The sequence below is a fragment of the Rhinoderma darwinii genome, chromosome 4, assembly GCF_050947455.1.
Source record: "Rhinoderma darwinii isolate aRhiDar2 chromosome 4, aRhiDar2.hap1, whole genome shotgun sequence".
In the NCBI taxonomy this organism is placed as follows: domain Eukaryota; kingdom Metazoa; phylum Chordata; class Amphibia; order Anura; family Rhinodermatidae; genus Rhinoderma; species Rhinoderma darwinii.
Window position 1 is genome coordinate 15067935 of NC_134690.1, and position 21012 is coordinate 15088946.

Here is a 21012-nt window from a genome sequence, read left to right on the forward strand (position 1 = left end):
ATACATCTTCTTGTATATAGTGATAAGGAGCATGCTGGTATAACCTGGGTATCTCCTGTATATAATTATATATGTACAGCTGGTATAAGTTATACATCTTCTTGTATATAGTGATATGGAGCATGCTGGTATAACCTGGGTATCCTCTGTATATAATTATACATGTACAGCTGGTATAAGTTATACATCTTCTTGTATATAGTGATATGGAGCATGCTGGTATAACCTGGGTATCTTCTGTATATAATTATACATGTACAGCTGGTATAAGTTATATATCTTCTTGTATATAGTGATATGGAGCATGCTGGTATAACCTGGGTATCTTCTGTATATAATTATATATGTACAGCTGGTATAAGTTATACGTCTTCTTGTATATAGTGATATGGAGCATGCTGGTATAACCTGGGTATCTTCTGTATATAATTATATATGTACAGCTGGTATAAGTTATACATTTTGTATATAGTGATATGGAGCATGCTGGTATAACCTGGGTATTTTCTGTATATAATTATATATGTACAGCTGGTATAAGTTATACATCTTCTTGTATATAGTGATATGGAGCATGCTGGTATAACCTGGGTATCTTCTGTATATAATTATACATGTACAGCTGGTATAAGTTATACATCTTCTTGTATATAGTGATATGGAGCATGCTGGTATAACCTGGGTATCTTCTGTATATAATTATATATGTACAGCTGGTATAAGTTATACGTCTTCTTGTATATAGTGATATGGAGCATGCTGGTATAACCTGGGTATCTTCTGTATATAATTATACATGTACAGCTGGTATAATTTATACATCTTCTTGTATATAGTGATATGGAGCATGCTGGTATAACCTGGGTATCTTCTGTATATAATTATATATGTACAGCTGGTATAAGTTATACATCTTCTTGTATATAGTAATATGGAGCATGCTGGTATAACCTGGGTATCTTCTGTATATTATTATATATGTACAGCTGGTATAAGTTATACATCTTCTTGTATATAGTGATATGGAGCATGCTGGTATAACCTGGGTATCTTCTGTATATAATTATACATGTACAGCTGGTATAAGTTATACATCTTCTTGTATATAGTGATATGGAGCATGCTGGTATAACCTGGGTATCTTCTGTATATAATTATATATGTACAGCTGGTATAAGTTATACGTCTTCTTGTATATAGTGATATGGAGCATGCTGGTATAACCTGGGTATCTTCTGTATATAATTATACATGTACAGCTGGTATAATTTATACATCTTCTTGTATATAGTGATATGGAGCATGCTGGTATAACCTGGGTATCTTCTGTATATAATTATATATGTACAGCTGGTATAAGTTATACATCTTCTTGTATATAGTAATATGGAGCATGCTGGTATAACCTGGGTATCTTCTGTATATTATTATATATGTACAGCTGGTATAAGTTATACATTTTCTTGTATATAGTGATATGGAGCATGCTGCTATAACCTGGGTATCTTCTGTATATAATGATATATGTACAGCTGGTATAAGTTATACATCTTCTTGTATATAGTGATATGGAGCATGCTGATATAACCTGGGTATCTTCTGTATATAATTATATATGTACAGCTGGTATAAGTTATACATCTTCTTGTATATAGTAATATGGAGCATGCTGGTATAACCTGGGTATCTTCTGTATATTATTATATATGTACAGCTGGTATAAGTTATACATCTTCTTGTATATAGTGATATGGAGCATGCTGCTATAACCTGGGTATCTTCTGTATATAATGATATATGTACAGCTGGTATAAGTTATACATCTTCTTGTATATAGTGATATGGAGCATGCTGGTATAACCTGGATATCTTCTGTATATAATTATATATGTACAGCTGGTATAAGATATAAATCTTCTTGTATATAGTGATATGGAGCATGCTGGTATAACCTGGGTATCTTCTGTATATAATTATATATGTACAACTGGTATAAGTTATTCATCTTCTTGTATATAGTGATATGGAGCATGCTGGTATAAGCTGGGTATCTTCTGTATATAATTATACATGTACAGCTGGTATAATTTATACATCTTCTTGTATATAGTGATATGGAGCATGCTGGTATAACCTGGGTATCTTCTGTATATAATTATATATGTACAGCTGGTATAAGTTATAAATCTTCCTGTATATAGTGATATGGAGCATGCTGGTATAACCTGGGCATCTTCTGTATATAATTATATATGTACAGCTGGTATAAGTTATACATCTTCCTGTATATAGTGATATGAAGCATGCTGGTATAACCTGGGTATCTCCTGTATATAATTATATATGTACAGCTGGTATAAGTTATACATTTTGTATATAGTGATATGGAGCATGCTGGTATAACCTGGGTATTTTCTGTATATAATTATATATGTACAGCTGGTATAAGTTATACATCTTCTTGTATATAGTGATATGGAGCATGCTGGTATGACCTGGGTATCTTCTGTATATAATTATATATGTACAGCTGGTATAAGTTATACATCTTCTTGTATATAGTGATATGGAGCATGCTGGTATAACCTGGGTATCTTCTGTATATAATTATATATGTACAGCTGGTATAAGTTATACATCTTCTTGTATATAGTGATATGGAGCATGCTGGTATAACCTGGGTATCTTCTGTATATAATTATACATGTACAGCTGGTATAAGTTATACATCTTCTTGTATATAGTGATATGGAGCATGTTGGTATAACCTGGGTATCTTCTGTATATAATTATATATGTACAGCTGGTATAAGTTATACGTCTTCTTGTATATAGTGATATGGAGCATGCTGGTATAACCTGGGTATCTTCTGTATATAATTATACATGTACAGCTGGTATAATTTATACATCTTCTTGTATATAGTGATATGGAGCATGCTGGTATAACCTGGGTATCTTCTGTATATAATTATATATGTACAGCTGGTATAAGTTATACATCTTCTTGTATATAGTAATATGGAGCATGCTGGTATAACCTGGGTATCTTCTGTATATTATTATATATGTACAGCTGGTATAAGTTATACATCTTCTTGTATATAGTGATATGGAGCATGCTGCTATAACCTGGGTATCTTCTGTATATAATGATATATATACAGCTGGTATAAGTTATACATCTTCTTGTATATAGTGATATGGAGCATGCTGGTATAACCTGGGTATCTTCTGTATATAATTATATATGTACAGTTGGTATAAGTTATACATCTTCTTGTATATAGTAATATGGAGCATGCTGGTATAACCTGGGTATCTTCTGTATATAATTATATATGTACAGCTGGTATAAGTTATACATCTTCTTGTATATAGTGATATGGAGCATGCTGGTATAACCTGGGTATCTTCTGTATATTATTATATATGTACAGCTGGTATAAGTTATACATCTTCTTGTATATAGTGATATGGAGCATGCTGCTATAACCTGGGTATCTTCTGTATATAATGATATATGTACAGCTGGTATAAGTTATACATCTTCTTGTATATAGTGATATGGAGCATGCTGGTATAACCTGGATATCTTCTGTATATAATTATATATGTACAGCTGGTATAAGATATAAATCTTCTTGTATATAGTGATATGGAGCATGCTGGTATAACCTGGGTATCTTCTGTATATAATTATATATGTACAACTGGTATAAGTTATTCATCTTCTTGTATATAGTGATATGGAGCATGCTGGTATAACCTGGGTATCTTCTGTATATAATTATACATGTACAGCTGGTATAATTTATACATCTTCTTGTATATAGTGATATGGAGCATGCTGGTATAACCTGGGTATCTTCTGTATAGAATTATATATGTACAGCTGGTATACGTTATACATCTTCTTGTATATAGTGATATGGAGCATGCTGGTATAACCTGGGTATCTCCTGTATATAATTATATATGTACAGCTGGTATAAGTTATACATCTTCTTGTATATAGTGATATGGAGCATGCTGGTATAACCTGGGTATCCTCTGTATATAATTATACATGTACAGCTGGTATAAGTTATACATCTTCTTGTATATAGTGATATGGAGCATGCTGGTATAACCTGGGCATCTTCTGTATATAATTATATATGTACAGCTGGTATAAGTTATACATCTTCCTGTATATAGTGATATGAAGCATGCTGGTATAACCTGGATATCTTCTGTATATAATGATATATGTACAGCTGGTATAAGATATAAATCTTCTTGTATATAGTGATATGGAGCATGCTGGTATAACCTGGGTATCTTCTGTATATAATTATATATGTACAACTGGTATAAGTTATTCATCTTCTTGTATATAGTGATATGGAGCATGCTGGTATAACCTGGGTATCTTCTGTATATAATTATACATGTACAGTTGTTATAAGTTATACATCTTCTTGTATATAGTGATATGGAGCATGCTGGTATAACCTGGGTATCTTCTGTATATATTATATATGTACAGCTGGTATAAGTTATACATCTTCTTGTATATAGTGATATGGAGCATGCTGGTATAACCTGGGTATCTCCTGTATATAATTATATATGTACAGCTGGTATAAGTTATACATCTTCTTGTATATAGTGATAAAAAAAATCATTATATATAATGACTATAATATTTAATATTTAATATTTAATTTTTTAATTTTGGATATTCATTGATCACAACCCCCCCCCCCCCCCACCACCACCACCACAACCATCACCCTCCTATTTAGGTGTTAACCTAATCCTTGTAGGACAATGATGAAGTGAATCAGATCTAGAATGATCGTGCCTCTACAATATCCTGCAGTTAGATATTGAGCATGCTGGTATAACCTGGGTATCTCCTGAATATAATTATATATGTACAGCTGGTATAAGTTATACATCTTATTGTATATAGTGATATGGAGCATGCTGGTATAACCTGGGTATCTTCTGTATATAATTATATATGTACAGCTGGTATAAGTTATACATCTTCCTGTATATAGTGATATGGAGCATGCTGGTATAACCTGGGTATCTCCTGTATATAATTATATATGTACAGCTGGTATAAGTTATACATCTTCTTGTATATAGTGATATGGAGTATGCTGATATAACCTGGGTATCTTCTGTATATAATTATATCTGTACAGGTGGTATAAGTTATACATCTTCCTGTATATAGTGATATGAAGCATGCTGGTATAACCTGGGTATATTCTGTATATAATTATACATGTACAGCTGGTATAAGTTATACATCTTCTTGTATATAGTGATATGGAGTATGCTGATATAACCTGGGTATCTTCTGTATATAATTATATATGTACAGCTGGTATAACTTATACATCTTCTTGTATATAATGATATGGAGCATGCTGGTATAACCTGGGTATCTTCTGTATATAATTATGTATGTACAGCTGGTATAAGTTATACATATTCTTGTATATAGTGATATGGAGCATGCTGGTATAACCTGGGTATCCTCTGTATATAATTATATATGTACAGCTGGTATAAGTTATGCATCTTCTTGTATATAGTGATATGGAGCATGCTGGTATAACCTGGGTATCTTCTGTATATAATTATATATGTACAGCTGGTATAAGTTATACATCTTCCTGTATATAGTGATATGGAGCATGCTGGTATAACCTGGGTATCTTCTGTATATAATTATATCTGTACAGCTGGTATAAGTTATACATCTTCTTGTATATAGTGGTATGGAGCATGCTGGTATAACCCGGGTATCTTCTGTATATAATTATGTATGTACAGCTGGTATAAGTTATACATCTTCTTGTATATAGTGATATGGAGCATGCTGGTATAACCTGGGTATCTTCTGTATATAATTATACATGTACAGCTGGTATAAGTTATACATCTTCTTGTATATAGTGATATGGAGCATGCTGGTATAACCTGGGTATCTTCTGTATATAATTATATATGTACAGCTGGTATAAGTTATACGTCTTCTTGTATATAGTGATATGGAGCATGCTGGTATAACCTGGGTATCTTCTGTATATAATTATACATGTACAGCTGGTATAATTTATACATCTTCTTGTATATAGTGATATGGAGCATGCTGGTATAACCTGGGTATCTTCTGTATATAATTATATATGTACAGCTGGTATAAGTTATACATCTTCTTGTATATAGTAATATGGAGCATGCTGGTATAACCTGGGTATCTTCTGTATATTATTATATATGTACAGCTGGTATAAGTTATACATTTTCTTGTATATAGTGATATGGAGCATGCTGCTATAACCTGGGTATCTTCTGTATATAATGATATATGTACAGCTGGTATAAGTTATACATCTTCTTGTATATAGTGATATGGAGCATGCTGATATAACCTGGGTATCTTCTGTATATAATTATATATGTACAGCTGGTATAAGTTATACATCTTCTTGTATATAGTAATATGGAGCATGCTGGTATAACCTGGGTATCTTCTGTATATTATTATATATGTACAGCTGGTATAAGTTATACATCTTCTTGTATATAGTGATATGGAGCATGCTGCTATAACCTGGGTATCTTCTGTATATAATGATATATGTACAGCTGGTATAAGTTATACATCTTCTTGTATATAGTGATATGGAGCATGCTGGTATAACCTGGATATCTTCTGTATATAATTATATATGTACAGCTGGTATAAGATATAAATCTTCTTGTATATAGTGATATGGAGCATGCTGGTATAACCTGGGTATCTTCTGTATATAATTATATATGTACAACTGGTATAAGTTATTCATCTTCTTGTATATAGTGATATGGAGCATGCTGGTATAAGCTGGGTATCTTCTGTATATAATTATACATGTACAGCTGGTATAATTTATACATCTTCTTGTATATAGTGATATGGAGCATGCTGGTATAACCTGGGTATCTTCTGTATATAATTATATATGTACAGCTGGTATAAGTTATAAATCTTCCTGTATATAGTGATATGGAGCATGCTGGTATAACCTGGGCATCTTCTGTATATAATTATATATGTACAGCTGGTATAAGTTATACATCTTCCTGTATATAGTGATATGAAGCATGCTGGTATAACCTGGGTATCTCCTGTATATAATTATATATGTACAGCTGGTATAAGTTATACATTTTGTATATAGTGATATGGAGCATGCTGGTATAACCTGGGTATTTTCTGTATATAATTATATATGTACAGCTGGTATAAGTTATACATCTTCTTGTATATAGTGATATGGAGCATGCTGGTATGACCTGGGTATCTTCTGTATATAATTATATATGTACAGCTGGTATAAGTTATACATCTTCTTGTATATAGTGATATGGAGCATGCTGGTATAACCTGGGTATCTTCTGTATATAATTATATATGTACAGCTGGTATAAGTTATACATCTTCTTGTATATAGTGATATGGAGCATGCTGGTATAACCTGGGTATCTTCTGTATATAATTATACATGTACAGCTGGTATAAGTTATACATCTTCTTGTATATAGTGATATGGAGCATGTTGGTATAACCTGGGTATCTTCTGTATATAATTATATATGTACAGCTGGTATAAGTTATACGTCTTCTTGTATATAGTGATATGGAGCATGCTGGTATAACCTGGGTATCTTCTGTATATAATTATACATGTACAGCTGGTATAATTTATACATCTTCTTGTATATAGTGATATGGAGCATGCTGGTATAACCTGGGTATCTTCTGTATATAATTATATATGTACAGCTGGTATAAGTTATACATCTTCTTGTATATAGTAATATGGAGCATGCTGGTATAACCTGGGTATCTTCTGTATATTATTATATATGTACAGCTGGTATAAGTTATACATCTTCTTGTATATAGTGATATGGAGCATGCTGCTATAACCTGGGTATCTTCTGTATATAATGATATATATACAGCTGGTATAAGTTATACATCTTCTTGTATATAGTGATATGGAGCATGCTGGTATAACCTGGGTATCTTCTGTATATAATTATATATGTACAGTTGGTATAAGTTATACATCTTCTTGTATATAGTAATATGGAGCATGCTGGTATAACCTGGGTATCTTCTGTATATAATTATATATGTACAGCTGGTATAAGTTATACATCTTCTTGTATATAGTGATATGGAGCATGCTGGTATAACCTGGGTATCTTCTGTATATTATTATATATGTACAGCTGGTATAAGTTATACATCTTCTTGTATATAGTGATATGGAGCATGCTGCTATAACCTGGGTATCTTCTGTATATAATGATATATGTACAGCTGGTATAAGTTATACATCTTCTTGTATATAGTGATATGGAGCATGCTGGTATAACCTGGATATCTTCTGTATATAATTATATATGTACAGCTGGTATAAGATATAAATCTTCTTGTATATAGTGATATGGAGCATGCTGGTATAACCTGGGTATCTTCTGTATATAATTATATATGTACAACTGGTATAAGTTATTCATCTTCTTGTATATAGTGATATGGAGCATGCTGGTATAACCTGGGTATCTTCTGTATATAATTATACATGTACAGCTGGTATAATTTATACATCTTCTTGTATATAGTGATATGGAGCATGCTGGTATAACCTGGGTATCTTCTGTATAGAATTATATATGTACAGCTGGTATACGTTATACATCTTCTTGTATATAGTGATATGGAGCATGCTGGTATAACCTGGGTATCTCCTGTATATAATTATATATGTACAGCTGGTATAAGTTATACATCTTCTTGTATATAGTGATATGGAGCATGCTGGTATAACCTGGGTATCCTCTGTATATAATTATACATGTACAGCTGGTATAAGTTATACATCTTCTTGTATATAGTGATATGGAGCATGCTGGTATAACCTGGGCATCTTCTGTATATAATTATATATGTACAGCTGGTATAAGTTATACATCTTCCTGTATATAGTGATATGAAGCATGCTGGTATAACCTGGATATCTTCTGTATATAATGATATATGTACAGCTGGTATAAGATATAAATCTTCTTGTATATAGTGATATGGAGCATGCTGGTATAACCTGGGTATCTTCTGTATATAATTATATATGTACAACTGGTATAAGTTATTCATCTTCTTGTATATAGTGATATGGAGCATGCTGGTATAACCTGGGTATCTTCTGTATATAATTATACATGTACAGTTGTTATAAGTTATACATCTTCTTGTATATAGTGATATGGAGCATGCTGGTATAACCTGGGTATCTTCTGTATATATTATATATGTACAGCTGGTATAAGTTATACATCTTCTTGTATATAGTGATATGGAGCATGCTGGTATAACCTGGGTATCTCCTGTATATAATTATATATGTACAGCTGGTATAAGTTATACATCTTCTTGTATATAGTGATAAAAAAATCATTATATATAATGACTATAATATTTAATATTTAATATTTAATTTTTTAATTTTGGATATTCATTGATCACAACCCCCCCCCCCCCCCCCCACCACCACCACCACAACCATCACCCTCCTATTTAGGTGTTAACCTAATCCTTGTAGGACAATGATGAAGTGAATCAGATCTAGAATGATCGTGCCTCTACAATATCCTGCAGTTAGATATTGAGCATGCTGGTATAACCTGGGTATCTCCTGAATATAATTATATATGTACAGCTGGTATAAGTTATACATCTTATTGTATATAGTGATATGGAGCATGCTGGTATAACCTGGGTATCTTCTGTATATAATTATATATGTACAGCTGGTATAAGTTATACATCTTCCTGTATATAGTGATATGGAGCATGCTGGTATAACCTGGGTATCTCCTGTATATAATTATATATGTACAGCTGGTATAAGTTATACATCTTCTTGTATATAGTGATATGGAGTATGCTGATATAACCTGGGTATCTTCTGTATATAATTATATCTGTACAGGTGGTATAAGTTATACATCTTCCTGTATATAGTGATATGAAGCATGCTGGTATAACCTGGGTATATTCTGTATATAATTATACATGTACAGCTGGTATAAGTTATACATCGTCTTGTATATAGTGATATGGAGCATGCTGGTATAACCTGGGTATCTTCTGTATATAATTATATATGTACAGCTGGTATAAGTTATACATCTTCTTGTATATAGTGATATGGAGTATGCTGATATAACCTGGGTATCTTCTGTATATAATTATATATGTACAGCTGGTATAACTTATACATCTTCTTGTATATAGTGATATGGAGCATGCTGGTATAACCTGGGTATCTTCTGTATATAATTATGTATGTACAGCTGGTATAAGTTATACATATTCTTGTATATAGTGATATGGAGCATGCTGGTATAACCTGGGTATCCTCTGTATATAATTATATATGTACAGCTGGTATAAGTTATGCATCTTCTTGTATATAGTGATATGGAGCATGCTGGTATAACCTGGGTATCTTCTGTATATAATTATATATGTACAGCTGGTATAAGTTATACATCTTCCTGTATATAGTGATATGGAGCATGCTGGTATAACCTGGGTATCTTCTGTATATAATTATATCTGTACAGCTGGTATAAGTTATACATCTTCTTGTATATAGTGGTATGGAGCATGCTGGTATAACCCGGGTATCTTCTGTATATAATTATGTATGTACAGCTGGTATAAGGTATACATCTTCTTGTATATAGTGATATGGAGCATGCTGGTATAACCTGGGTATCTTCTGTATATAATTATATCTGTACAGCTGGTATAAGTTATACATCTTCTTGTATATAGTGGTATGGAGCATGCTGGTATAACCTGGGTGTCTTCTGTATATAATTATACATGTACAGCTGGTATAAGTTATACATCTTCTTGTATATAGTGATATGGAGCATGCTGGTATAACCTGGGTATCTTCTGTATATAATAATATATGTACAGCTGGTATAAGTTGTACATCTTCTTGTATATAGTGATATGGAGCATGCTGGTATAACCTGGGTATCTTCTGTATATAATTATATATGTACAGCTGGTATAAGAAATACATCTTCTTGTATATAGTGATATGGAGCATGCTGGTATAACCTGGGTATCTCCTGTATATAATTATATATGTACAGCTGGTATAAGTTATACATCTTCTTGTATATAGTGATATGGAGTATGCTGGTATAACCTGGGTATCTTCTGTATATAATTATATATGTACAGCTGGTATAAGTTATACATCTTCTTGTATATGGTGATATGGAGCATGCTGGTATAACCTGGGTATCTTCTGTATATAATTATATATGTACAGCTGGTATAAGTTATACATCTTCTTGTATATAGAGATATGGAGCATGCTGGTATAACCTGGGTATCTTATGTATATAATTATATATGCACAGCTGGTATAAGTTATACATCTTCCTGTATATAGTGATATGGAGTATGCTGGTATAACCTGGGTATCTTCTGTATATAATTATATATGTACAGCTGGTATAAGTTATACATCTTCTTGTATATAGTGATATGGAGTATGCTGGTATAACCTGGGTATCTTCTGTATATAATTATATATGTACAGCTGGTATAAGTTATACATCTTCTTGTATATAGTGATATGGAGCATGCTGGTATAACCTGGGTATCTTCTGTATATAATTATATATGTACAGCTGGTATAAGTTATACATCTTCTTGTATATAGTAATATGGAGTATGCTGGTATAACCTGGGTATCTTCTGTATATAATTATATATGTACAGCTGGTATAAGTTATACATCTTCTTGTATATAGTGATATGGAGCATGCTGGTATAACCTGGGTATCTCCTGTATATAATTATATATGTACAGCTGGTATAAGTTATACATCTTCTTGTATATAGTGATATGGACGATGCTGGTATAAGCTGGGTATCTCCTGTATATAATTATACATGTACAGCTGGTATAAGTTATATATCTTCTTGTATATAGTGATATGGAGCATGCTGGTATAACCTGGGTATCTTCTGTATATAATTATATATGTACAGCTGGTATAAGTTATACATCTTCTTGTATATAGTGATATGGATCATGCTGGTATAACCTGGGTATCTTCTGTATATAATTATATATGTACAGCTGGTATAAGTTACACATCTTCTTGTATATAGTGATATGGATCATGCTGGTATAACCTGGGTATCTTCTGTATATAATTATATATGTACAGCTGGTATAAGTTATACATCTTCTTGTATATAGTGATATGGAGCATGCTGGTATAACCTGGGTATCTCCTGTATATAATGATATATATGTACAGCTGGTATAAGTTATACATCTTCTTGTATATAGTGATATGGAGCATGCTGGTATAACCTGGGTATCTCCTGTATATAATTATACATGTACAGCTGGTATAAGTTATACATCTTCTTGTATATAGTGATATGGAGCATGCTGGTATAACCTGGGTATCTCCTGTATATAATTATATATGTACAGCTGGTATAAGTTATACACCTTCTTGTATATAGTGATATGGAGCATGCTGGTATAACCTGGGTATCTTCTGTATATAATTATATATGTACAGCTGGTATAAGTTATACATCTTCTTGTATATAGTGATATGGAGCATGCTGGTATAACCTGGGTATCTCCTGTATATAATTATACATGTACAGCTGGTATAAGTTATACATCTTGTTCTCCTTACTGAACACTGTAATTCTGAAGATATGTAATAATAGACAGGAGAACTCTATATATCTTACAATAATTACTGAGACTGTATGAGAGCGTCTGTCTCCCTGGGAAGCCACTGTCTCAGACTGTCACTTTAAACGCTGATATTATAATGCCTCATTGGTTATAATCGAGCTCAGCACGACGTCCGTGAGTTCAGGTCATCGCCAATAGAGAGAGAACTTTACTTTCTAGGGTGGACAGTATAATGCATGTAAATTGGAGCTGTCCAGCATTAGACACACACGCTTTGTTCAGAGTAGAACAAGTAGAATTTACAGGGACTTCAGAAGAACAGAAAAACACAACCTGATGTTCTGTCTGTCTGTCTGTCTGTCTGTCTGTCTGTCTGTCTTCACGTAGGGTACGTGGACCCACTGGGCAGTACCGCCTTGACGGGTCCTTGGCCCCAATGCAAAATCTGTAATAGGGCCCCTCACCTACCATTTGCCATTTATAATACTAGTGTCTACCTATGGGACAGAGGGTCCTTTGGGCCCCCTTCAGGCACCAGGGCTCGGGTGCGACTACTACCGCTGCACCCCCTATAGCTAAGCCCCTGATTGCGACCTCTATTACTACTTAATAATCTATGAATATGTATTACTGCACTAGGCTTAGCCACACTTTGCAATAAGTAAACTGAACATGGATTTAAAGGAATTGTCCAGTTTAGAAAACCCATTTCCATACACCCTTAGGGTATGTTCACACGGGCTATTTTCAGAAGTTTTTTGGGCCGTAAACGCCCAGAAAATCCGCTCAAAATGCAGGGGGCAAAACGCCTCTAAACATCTGCCCATTGATTTCAATGGGAAAAACGTCTTTCCGTTCCCACGAAGCATTTTTTTTGCGGCCGTTTTTAAAAATGCCCGCGTAAAAAAACGCCTCGTAAAAATAAGTGCATGTCACTTCTTGAGCGTTTTTGGAGCCGTTTTTCATTGACTCAATAGAAAAATAGCACCAAAAACGACCGTAAACTCACTTTGTAATCTCCTTATTTTTAAGAAATCCTTCTAACAAATAGGGAATGTCCAAAGCGGAGAACCCTTTTAAATTAGATTAGAAAAAAAAAGGGTTTATTTTTTTTTTTTTTAGAAACAGCGCCACCCTTATTCATGGGCTGTCTATGGTATCGCAGTTCAGGCTCTTTCAAACTAATTCAGGTGCAATACCAAGCACAGCCACTGAGCAAGTGTGGCGCTGTTTCGAAAAAAATAAAAAAGCAGCCCCTTTCTTTCTAATCGTATACAACCCTTTAAATGTGGTTCAGCAGAAAACCATACGAGAAGTGATTCACTGATGACTGCAGACATTCTCATTCTTTAGCACCTTCAGGTTTTCCGTTATTCACAGACGACACCGATCATTGTCCGTGACATAAAGAGTTTGGTTTTATCTGCTCAGATAAGTGTTCCCCTGACAGGCAGCTCGCCGGCACACAATGATAACAATAGCGCCGTCCCTGGCTTTCGTTAATGGTCAGAACGCCTGGGTTGAGATCTGTTCCCACACAGAGAAATTCTATGTATGAGATAACAGGACGTCCTGCCGGGGTATTCATCCGCAGCCTCATTCATCAGGAGAGTCATACGCTAAATGGCGAATGGAATCATTGATTAAACCGCCGTAGCGTTTCTACAGAAGTCATACACGTATTACCGCCGCCTAAAGGGGTTTTTATGTTACAAAAGCGCTATTATTACCTTACAATAGAAATCACTTAAATGCCTCCCAAAATTCGGGGATGAAGTCGGATCTTTCAAAAACTCCGTGCTTTGTCAGGCGGCGGCGGCCGGATTCCGAGAAGATTGCAGACCGCGCGCCAGTTGTTAAGTAACACAAAACATTGTGTAAAAATGAGCAAAAAGGTGTAATCACGGCTTCTTATTATATTTCTACAGGAGTGAAGGAAAATAGAGGTGGGCTCATTTACACTTTTTTTTTTTTTTTAATAACCAGTTAACCCCTTAAAGGCTATGTACATCTTGGAAACATTTTTTATTTTTTTTTAAAAAAATAACAATGTGCATCAGTGTGTTTGGTGTAAGTTTATTATTACTTTTTATTAGAAAATATTTAGACTTTTTGAGATGCAGCTGCTTTGTATCCTGTATATAGAGCAGCTGTATCTAGCACTGAGACCAGAATACATCAGATCAGCTGGACTGACGGGTTTAGTGTGAGCGGATTCTGCGTGTCTCTGTCCCCATAGCTGCCCCCACACAGTATAATGCTCACCATAGATGCCCCATAGAGTATAATGCTCACCATAGATGCCCCATACAGTATAATGCCCCCATAGCTGCCCTCACACAGTATAATGCCCCCATAGCTGCCCCCACACAGTATAATGCCCCCATAGCTGCCCCCACACAGTATAATGCCCCCATAGCTGCCCCCACACAGTATAATGCTCACCATAGATGCCCCATACAGTATAATGTCCCCATAGCTGCCCTTATACAGTATAGTGCCCCATAGCTGCCCCCACACAGTATAATGCTCCCATAGCTGCCCCCACACAGTATAATGCCCCCATAGCTGCCTGCACACAGTATAATGCCCCATAGCTGCCCCACACAGTATAATGCCCCCATAGCTGCCTGCACACAGTATAATGCCCCCCATAGCTGCCTGCACACAGTATAATGCCCCCCATAGCTGCCTGCACACAGTATAATGCCCCATAGCTGCCCCCACACAGTATAATGCCCCCATAGCTGCCTGCACACAGTATAATGCCCCCCATAGCTGCCTGCACACAGTATAATGCCCCCCATAGCTGCCTGCACACAGTATAATGCCCCCATAGCTACCCCCACACATTATAATGCCCCCATAGCTGCCCCCATACAGTATAATGCCCCCATAGCTGACCCCACACAGTATAATGCCCCCATAGCTGCCCCATCACAGTATAATGCCCCCATAGCTGCCTGCACACAGTATAATGCCCCCATAGCTGCCCCCACACAGCATAATGTTCACCATAGATGCCCTCATACAGTATAATGCCCTCATAGCTGCCCCCACACAGGATAATGCCCCCATAGCTGCCCCCACACAGTATAATGCCCCATAGCTGCCCCACACAGTATAATGCCCCCATAGCTGCCCCCATACAGTATAATGCCCCCATAGCTGCCCCCACACAGTATAATGCCCCCATAGCTGCCCCATCACAGTATAATGCCCCCATAGCTTTCCCACCCACAGTATAATGCCCCCATAGCCGCGACACAGTATAATGCCCCCATAGCTGCTCCCACAGTATAATGCCCCCATAGCTGCCCCCACACAGTATAATGCCCCCATAGCTACCTGCGCACAGTATAATGCCCCCATAGCTGCCCCACACAGTATAATGCCCCCATAGCTGCCCCCATACAGTATAATGCCCCCATAGCTGCCCCAACACAGTATAATTCCCCCATAGCTGACCCACACAGTATAATGTCCCCCATAGCTGCCCCCACACAGTATAATTCCCCCATAGCTGACCCCACACAGTATAATGTCCCCCATAGCTGACCCCACACAGTATAATGCCCCCATAGCTGCCCCCATACAGTATAATGCCCTCATAGCTGCCCCCACACAGTATAATGTCCCCCATAGCTGACCCCACACAGTATAATGCCCCCATAGCTGCCCCCACACAGTATAATGTCCCCCATAGCTGCCCCCACACAGTATAATGCCCCCATAGCTGCCTGCACACAGTATAATGCCCCCATAGTTGCCCCCACACAGTATAATGCCCCCATAGCTGCCCCCACACAGTATAATTCCCCCATAGCTGCCCCCACACAGTATAATGCCCCCATAGCTGCCCCATCACAGTATAATGCCCCCATAGCTGCCTGCACACAGTATAATGCCCCTCATGGATGCCTTAACATTATAATGCCCCCATAGCTGTCCCCCCACAGTATAATGCCCCCACCGCTGCCACCATATCAGCCCCCCATGCAGTATAATGCCCCCATATGTGCCTAATAGAAAAATAATAAAATTACTTACCTATCCCCGTTCCCACGACAGGTGGAGGAGATACTTCTCCTTTGGCCTGAGCTATAAGTGACTCGGCGCATCAGCTTCTTGCTCCAGCATTGAACTCAGCTGTACCTGCATCCTGAGGACGCAGATACAGTTGGAACCAGGACCTCGGTGAATGGCTCGCGACCCCCTGGCGGTCTTCACACGACCCCCCAGGGCGTCGCGACCCACAGTTTGTAATGTGTTGTATTGTGCTGTCTGTGTTTGCGGTGGAGAGAAGAGATGGGGGTGGGGTTGGGGGGGGGGTTGGGGGCTGCTGTAATTTAAAGTCCCCCCTCGCCTCTCCAACGCAAACACAGACAGCAAAATACAACAGATATACATTACGGGCCCCCTCTGCAGCTCACCAGGGGTCTTCCAGGATCTTCCGTACCGGATCTTCCACATTGGCTGGAACGCCCCCTCACGTGATGTCACGGTCACACGGTACACTGAGTGAACCATGTGACCATGACGTCTAAGGAGCCCTGCCCATTACCAGGTAGTGCCAGAGGCACTAGGGGCCCAGTCGCAACGGTGACCGCTGCGACATCTATAGCTACGCCACTGGGTGGCGGTCTCAGTGCTCGGACCCCCACCGATCAAAACTTCTGAAATGTCACTATGTCAAAAGTTTTTTAATGTTTAGTTACCCTTTAAGAATCTTTTAGATATATTAGGCCAAATTCAGACGACCATGTGACGGCCATTAAATCAACACATGTATTTCAATGGGGCCGTTCACACGGCCGTTGTTTCAACGGACTGTCTGAAGGGTCCGTTGAAAAATAGAACATGTCCTATTCTGTTCCGCTTTCACGGATCTCCCGATAGACTCAAGTCTATGGGGATCAGGCTATGTTCACACGCAAATGCAAAATACGTCTTAAATTACGGAGCTGTTTTCAAGCGTTTTTTCGCGGCGTCCATTATGGACGTAATTGGAGCTGTTTTTCAATGGAGTCAATGAATAATGGCTCCAAAAACATCCCAAGAAATGTCCTGCACTTCTTTGCCGCGGGCGTATTTTTACGGGCCGTCTTTTGACAACGACGCGTAAAATTACACCTCGTCTGAACAGAACATCGTAAAACCCATTGCAAGCAATGGGCAGATGTTTGCAGGCGTAATGGAGCCGTCTTTTCAGGCGTAATTCGAGGAGTAAAACATACCAAAAGGCTCCCCATGCACTGACATCCCGCTGAGCTGATGCTTGTACATAGTAGCCAATCAATCTGAATAAGCAGAGCTGCAGTGTAAAGCATGGGAGAGGGATAAGGCTGGATTCCCACGAGCATGTTTGGACCGTAATGAACGGAACGTATTTCGGCCGCAAGTCCCGGACCGAACACAGTGCAGGGAGCCGGGCTCCTAGCATCATAGTTATGTACGACGCTAGGAGTCCCTGCCTCGCTGCGGGACAACTGTCCCGTACTGAAAACATGATTACAGTACGGGACAGTAAGTATTACCATTATGTGTAAATACACAGAGATATAACTTGTGCTGTAAAATTTAAGAACTGATCTTGTTACATGTGACCTGAGTCAGAGGAAGACAAGAACCGAATAACTGATAATGACTTCACAGCAGAAATCTGATAAATACTTGAGAGAGAGAGAAGGAGCTTTCAACGGCTGAAGCGCTGATGATGACAGCAAACATAATCAAACATGAGCTGTAACATTGCACCAGAGTAATAAATAAGGAGGAGGGAACGATCTAGCCCAGAAGGTAGCACTGAGGACCATGTAATCATAAGACGGAACCCAAATCCGTGACAGAGAATGGCGTGACTCACACCGTGATGCGTTTTATTACTGCCAACCGAGAGCCATTTATCCAACAGAATAATGCAAAAAAACGATTTCTACTGTAAATATCCTTAGAGAAAATAATATGTATGACAATCTAATACGATGTACTGTACAGTCACCCCATGTACTCACAATGCTGTCTGAATCAAGAAGAGGAGAGCTGATCCTGCAGTGTCTCTCAGTAGGTAGTAATAGAGTAAATGTAAAACGGCAGTGGGAGAAAGTACAACTACTAGATATAATATGAATTGGAATAATATTACCCCTACAATCAAGAATATAACTACTATACTACTGTCCCCTATATAGAAGAATATAACTACTATACTACTGCTAACTACATATAAGAATATAACTACTATACTACTGTCCCCTATATAGAAGAATATAACTACTATAATACTGCCCCTATATACAAGAATATAACTACTATAATACTGCCTCCTATATACAAGAATATAACTACTATAATACTGCCCCCTATATACAAGAATATAACTACTATAATACTGCTCCCTATATACAAGAATATAACTACTATAATACTGCCCCTATATACAAGAATATAACTACTATAATACTGCTCCCTATATACAAGAATATAACTACTATAATACTGCCCCTATATACAAGAATATAACTACTATAATACTGCTCCTATATACAAGAATATAACTACTATAATACTGCCCCTATATACAAGAATATAACTACTATAATACTGCTCCCTATATACAAGAATATAACTACTATAATACTGCCCCCTATATACAAGAATATAACTACTATAATACTTCTCCTATATACAAGAATATAACTACTATAATACTGCCCCTATATACAAGAATATAACTACTATAATACTGCTCCTATATACAAGAATATAACTACTATAATACTGCTCCTATATACAAGAATATAACTACTATAATACTGCTCCTATATACAAGAATATAACTACTATAATACTGCTCCCTGTATACAAGAATATAACTACTATAATACTGCCCCCTATATACAAGAATATAACTACTATAATACTGCTCCTATATACAAGAATATAACTACTATAATACTGCCTCCTATATACAAGAATATAACTACTATAGTACTGCTCCTATATACAAGAATATAACTACTAGAATACTGCCTCCTATATACAAGAATATAACTACTATAATACTGCTCCTATATACAAGAATATAACTACTATAATACTGCTCCTATATACAAGAATATAACTACTATAATACTGCTCCTATATACAAGAATATAACTACTATAATACTGCCCCCTATATACAAGAATATAACTACTATAATACTGCTCCTATATACAAGAATATAACTAGTATAATACTGCTCCCTATATACAAGAATATAACTACTATAATACTGCCCCCTATATACAAGAATATAACTACTATAATACTGCCCCTATATACAAAAATATAACGACTGTAATACTGCCCCCTATATACAAGAATATAACTACTATAATACTGCTCCTATATACAAGAATATAACTACTATAATACTGCTCCTATATACAAGAATATAACTAGTATAATACTGCTTCCTATATACAAGACTATAACTACTATAATACTGCTCCTATATACAAGAATATAACTACTATAATACTGCTCCTATATACAAGAATATAACTACTATAATACTGCCCCCTATATACAAGAATATAACTACTATAATACTGCTCCTATATACAAGAATATAACTAGTATAATACTGCTCCCTATATACAAGACTATAACTACTATAATACTGCCCCCTATATACAAGAATATAACTACTATAATACTGCCCCCTATATACAAGAATATAACTACTATAATACTGCCCCTATATACAAGAATATAACAACTATAATACTGCTCCCTATATACAAGAATATAACGACAATAGTACTGCCCCTATATACAAGAATATAACTACTATAATACTGCCCCCTATATACAAAAATATAACTACTATAATACTGCCCCTATATACAAAAATATAACTACTATAATACTGCTCCTATATACAAGAATATAACTACTATAATACTGCCCCCTATATACAAGAATATAACTACTATAATACTGCTCCTATATACAAGAATATAACTAGTATAATACTGCTCCCTATATACAAGACTATAACTACTATAATACTGCCCCCTATATACAAGAATATAACTACTATAATACTGCCCCCTATATACAAGAATATAACTACTATAATACTGCCCCTATATACAAGAATATAACAACTATAATACTGCCCCTATGTACAAGAATATAA